Genomic DNA, 6,017 nt, shown 5'->3' with positions numbered 1-6,017 from the left:
ACAGCAAAAAAAAAACGAGCCTAACCCCCACACACAATTATGCAAAACTTCACAAAACAATGAAATGTGGGGAGAAGAAAAAAAACATCAAAGAATCAAAACACCATAGAAAATAAAATGTTGTTTTCTCCTCTCAATTAAAACAGGCTGTAAAAGCCAATATCAATAGAGAAAAAAAAATTACAATCCGTGCCTGTATAATTTGAGGCAACAATATGAAACAGTGACAGAAATGATCACCTACGTATTTGCCCTTTAAGTTCACGCGTGACAGAGATGCCTGCAAGCCAAATTACGGGGCATCGATCACACATGCGATATAAAAACCTGTGAGTCAAAGCGCAGGGCACAGGATTCTGGCACACAGCTGCAGAGAGGAGGCGGGAAAACAGCGGCAGCAGAAGGAGGAGGGGTGGATCGCGGATTGGCGATGTGACGGGTCAGCGGCACCAAGTGTAACCGGTGTGATTCTGCGTTGTGTCTGATAAAAAAGGTAAAAGAAAGAAAGACCTCCAAGTAAATAATTTGCCCACTCCAGCTCCTCTCCCACAGGGGAATTGTAGAAAAAGGGGAGAGGCAAAAGGGGTACACTGTATTTATAGTATTGCACCAAAGAAGAAGAAAAGAATGAGGAGGGGCTCTAACTGATAATGAACACAACTACAGGCTTGGAGGTCCTAAAAGTCAGGTATAAAAGGAGAAGTTTGGGGGTTTAGAACACATTTTGTGTAATTATAACAATGTTATTTATGACTCTGTTACAGATAGAAGCCAATGAAAAAAAAGAGTTTATATTGGGCCATTTTAAGTCTGACAGTAATCTTGCATTTCAAAGTCAGTTTGTACGGCAGAATTTCACAAATTCATCTGCAGAATTGATACATTTGAAACATAATTATTACACAAATATTTTAGGACAGTAAGACGGGGTAACAGTGACAGATGGTTTCAAGGTGTGGTCGGATTATATCAGGGATTGATCCACCCCCTAACTGTTTGCAGTGCTGATGGACAGGTTGACAGATGAGGTCAGGCAGGAGTCTCAGTGGATTATGATGTTTGCAGATGACATCATGATCTGTAGTGAGAGCAAGTGGAAGAGAGCCTGAGGAGCTGCTCTGGAGAGAAGAGGATTGAAAGTCAGTAGGAACAAGACAGAATACATGTGTATGAATGAGGGGGAGACAGATAGAAAGATGAGCATACAAAGGGTAGAGGTAGTGAAATTAGATGAGTTTAAATACCTGGTTTCTACCATTCAAAGCAACAGACAGTACACAAGAGAGGTGAAGAAGAGAGTGTAGGCAGAGACGAGTCAGTAGAGACGAGTGCCAGAGGTGATTTGGGACAGAGGAATAACAGCAAGACTGAAAGGAAATATGCACAAGATTAGCTGCTGTTATGTGTGGTTTGGAGACAGTTACACTAACAGCAGGGCAGGAGGTGTAGCTGGAGGTGGCAGAGTTGGGTATATCAGCTCAGGTTCAGGTTGAGCAGTCTGGGGGCAAAGTTAGAGAAGCAAGACGGAGACGGTTTGGACATATGCAGAGTCAGGAAGACCTGAGAAGAGTTTAATGGATGTAATGAAGGAAGACATTCAGAGACTTGGTATGAGAAAGGGAGCAACCAGAGGAGAAAATATCACTACTACCAATAGTAACATTGGTAAGTAAAAAGAAATATTGCAAAAAAAAAAACAAAGCAAAATTTTAAAAGCCAATCAAAAGTTATAGTTAGTACTTTTATTGCTTCTGAAGGTGCAAGTGAAGACCAGAGAGAGATGGTGAGCACGTTCATAACATGTCTGTTTCTATTCTGGGACAGGATGTTGATGTGATGCAAGTACCTGATGATCCACTCAGGCACCAGGCTGAACTGGAACACCAACACGTTTTATACAACAAGACGGGTGAGCAAGCTGTATTTCATAAGGAAGGTGAGATTCTTCCAAATTTGCAGTGAAATGAGATTTTCTGTCTCTAATTTGTGCTGGTGTGCTGGAGAGCAACATCAAAGGTGGCGACACGAGGAAACTGGATAAACTGATTAGAAAAGCAGGCTCTGTGATTGGCTGGACACTTTGAAACTGTGGTGGAGAAGAGGTCATCCATCATGGCTAATCCTGACCGCCCTCTGCATAACAACAAAAACAACAACAATAATATTATTAACACAATTCTAACACTTTTAATGCAAATACGTTCTATTTATGGGTTCAAGACTTTTTGTCAGCCATGATCCAGGAGAGGGCGCAAAAGAGCACCATCTCAGACACAAAGGGAAAGAAAAGTGTCAGTGATGGCAGCTGGTTGTGGACAAGAGTGGGATATGAGGCTGCTGTGCTTAAGCTACTGGGAAGATGAACACGTAAGTGGTTATAGGCCTGCAGCAAATCCCACCCACGTACAGATGCACACACATTAATGCTCAGTTACCACTTCCTGTAATGTGGTTCATCACTGCTAGTGCTGGCCAAAAACAAAGAGACAAAATGCACTGTAATACATTCAGATTACAGGGATGATGGTGGAAACCTGCTATGGAAAAGGTAGACTTTTTTGAATGATCCCCATCAAACACCGATGAAATAGGCAGAATACCTTGCAGTCCTTGCAGTGCGGGTACATTTTGAAGGAAGCTGATTGTTTTCTGTCATTTCTTATACCGCTCCAGTGGTGGATGCTCATATTTAACATGGCAAGAGCTTGAAATAATGAAATCGGTGCATGTATAACAAAGCTCAGAGTGAAGTCTGAGCTTCACACTGATCGAAACACTTTCTGATGGTTTTTTACTCTCTCTGTATGCTGTGAGAGGAGGTATCCCTGATATTGTCAACTCAGGCACAAAGGTCATGCTGTGAGCACAAAAGCCCCACCTACCTGCTGTTCAGATCTGCTGTTTACAACCACTAAGACATGGGGCTGAAAATGTCTATTTAACGTTTTGCTGCATAAGAACATTTTTTGTTACTGATGTTGTTTCTAGAAGTATTTAGTACTACTGTGGTTATGCCAACATCCACAGTGTGACTCAGCATGTGTCAGACACTCCCAAGAGCAGCTGGACGCACATGGATAAAAGTCTACATTGCACCAAACAACCATCTCTCTTAAACTATGTTGTGCGTCGGCAGCTGAGAGGCCAGCAGGAGCAGAAGGAACATGTTGTTTGTCTCTTGTCGCTGCTGACCATCAGCTGTAAAACTCGACTCAACCTTGTATCCTAGTAACCTGAGCAACACAGCCAAATAACAATTTATCAACATCATCAGACCTCTGCTGACTTTTTTTCAGCAGACTCCTGCACACATCCACACACTGTGATTTTGTTTCATCTGACTGGGGCTTTAAAACCATGCACTAAAACTGTGCTTCCGCCCTACAGGGCAGTGTGCAGACTGTAGAAAACATGCGTGGTAGGAGGTGTCTTGTTGCCATGTCGACACAAACCATGCTCTTAGCAGACTGGCCTCTAGTTGCCTTGGAGACCGGCTAGAGTCTGTGGCGGTGGAATGATAGAAAAACACTTTGTTTTTTAACAGCAGATGTCATCTGATAATTACACGGCTGATCCCACGTGATGACATCATGTTCAGAATAACAGCAGTAAGGATTTGACAGCAAAATTAAAGCATTTAAAGAAAGATTTTCATTAAAGGGGACATATTCTGCTAATTTCCAACTCCATCTTTCTATTCTTGGAGTCTATAAGATTCCCATTTTTAAAAAAAAGTGTCTGTCTTATAGCAGGCCTTAATGTAGTTTATATTATGTTATATATTATGAAACATGCCATTTTAGTTTCCCTCCCACTTTGTTAAGGCCAACTTTGTTCTGTTTGGCTGCTTCTTGCAAACAGAATGTTTGAGTAGCTGGTGGGCGGGGCCCAAACTGGCAACATTAGAGATGTTTTTGGTTGCTTAAATATATATTAAGATACAAATAGAGAAACTGAATATATGTGTAGTTAATAGTTTTGTGTTAACAGTGGATCGATTTGCTTGTGTGTATTCATCGTCATAGTAACAAATTCATGAAAGGCCCAACACGGCCTGTAATTAAATACATGGGCTGCATCGTCACTTTTTGTGAAACTGGCCAGTAGACTCATAAAAATCTGACGCCTGAGAACAACTTAAACATATAAAACAACATTAGTTTGCATTTTTATACTGAATTGTTTTAACTAAACCTAACCAAAGATACAGAACTGTAAAGTGAAGACAGAATGAAACAAAAGAGGCCAAGTGAACAATCTTTAATAAAGGACAGGTTTGACTTATCCGATCACAGCATCCAATAGTGTTTAAACAATATAAAACCATGAATTCAAATCACATGTATTAGTCTGATCAGCTGCATCTTATTATTTAGTGGGAAGTGAATTCAGATGTTTGTGCTGTCAGCATTCACAATACAAAAAAAGGTTGTTGATATCTGGATGTTAAAAATACTACACATTACTCTGTTTTTGTTCTCACCTGTCCACATTTAGTTTGTTTTTACCCACAATTGCAAATTTCCTAGCATCTCTCTTTTACCTATGTTTTTTGTGGTTAGCCCAGTTGCAGAGCACTGGCAGAACTAGTAAATGCTTGCATGCACAGTGTGAACACATAAGCTTGCCATTAACATTTTAAGGCAATATATATATGTAAATAAATACTAATGTTAAAAAGTATAAATCATTTATTGTTAGGTCAAATGTTTGATTGGATCCAAATGATGACTGGTCCGTAGTCTGCCACTGTCATATCAGCTTTGTTAGGGAGTGTGGGCATACTGAAGGCTGTGTTAACATCTTGTTGGACTGCTCCTTTAAAATGCAGTACGTGTCCATCTCCATCATCTGGTGCCGTAGCTATGGTAACGACATTTTCTTGCTGTTAGCATAGGTACAGTAGTGTGAAGCCACCTGCATTTTGCATTTTGTCACCAACCCTGAAATTAATTATTCGAAATGCAGAAATAAATATAAATAAATAAATGTATAAAAGTGATGCATCTCAAATGAAAAATAATAGAAATTAAGGATGCATGCGTTGAGTCATACTTTTGGCATTGTTAGTCACATGTGGGAATTTGAAGGGTAGGTGTGTAGCCACAGGAAAAGAGCTATGATCTAATGTGTTGCTTGTTGTCTGAGTCTTTAACGATGGTAGAAATTTCACCATTAGATATTTCTCCTTGTTTTCCACTGCATTGTTTGAGAACAAACTCACCACATTCTATCTTTGCCAGTGTACTCTGGTTCAAGCTAAGGAGAGCTACTGCCAAAAATAACTCCTTGTCCTCACTATTTTCTGTCTGAAACAGATCAATACAGTCAACAATCTGTCTCTTAATATGCAGTCAGTCTCAGCAAACCAGTAACAATATATGGAGCAAACCTATGTGAGTCCAAATGGGATAAACGAACATTGCTTTACAAGCACGTGCATGTGAACTCATGTACTTCTGCACAATAATACATGCTGTCTGACGGGGGCTGTTGTTGGAGGAGGGAAATTCACTCCAACCTCTCACAACTCATCCATTTGTTCTATGCTTGAGAGAGTGAGAGCAGCACATGTGCAGCCAAGCAGCCACATCAACATTAGCTTTGCTGCACCCTTGTGTATGTGGGTGTATGAAATACGATGTGTGGGAGGAAGTAGGTGGGGGGCAGCGATCATATAAGTGAACCAGGAGTCAGGTACTGCCTCAAACTGTTGACGGTAAAGTCAGCCGCTGAAGGTAAGCTTGCCTTTGTCACTGCACTTCCTCTGTCCTAGCCCGTTGCTTTCACTTTTTTTTTTCTGTCCAACTGTGTTAGCCTCGTATCCTTCCATCTGTGCTTAGGGCCTCACCGCTCATTCACTCCCGCTGATCTCTTTCTGTATAATCTATGTTTTCAACTTGTCCTCCGGAAGTCTTTGTTTGACAGTCACACACACACACACCCAGCCAGCCCTTCTCCTTCCCTCACTCCCCTCCTCTCTGCCTCACCACTTTCAGAGTGCATCTTCTCTCTCA

This window comes from Diplotaxodon limnothrissa, linkage group LG5 (assembly GCF_057381915.1).
Source record: "Diplotaxodon limnothrissa isolate DT_005_m linkage group LG5, D_limnothrissa_male_GT1.1, whole genome shotgun sequence".
NCBI classification, from domain to species: Eukaryota; Metazoa; Chordata; class Actinopteri; order Cichliformes; family Cichlidae; genus Diplotaxodon; species Diplotaxodon limnothrissa.
The sequence above is the reverse complement of the archived record's forward strand: the minus strand, read 5'-3'. Positions refer to the sequence as shown.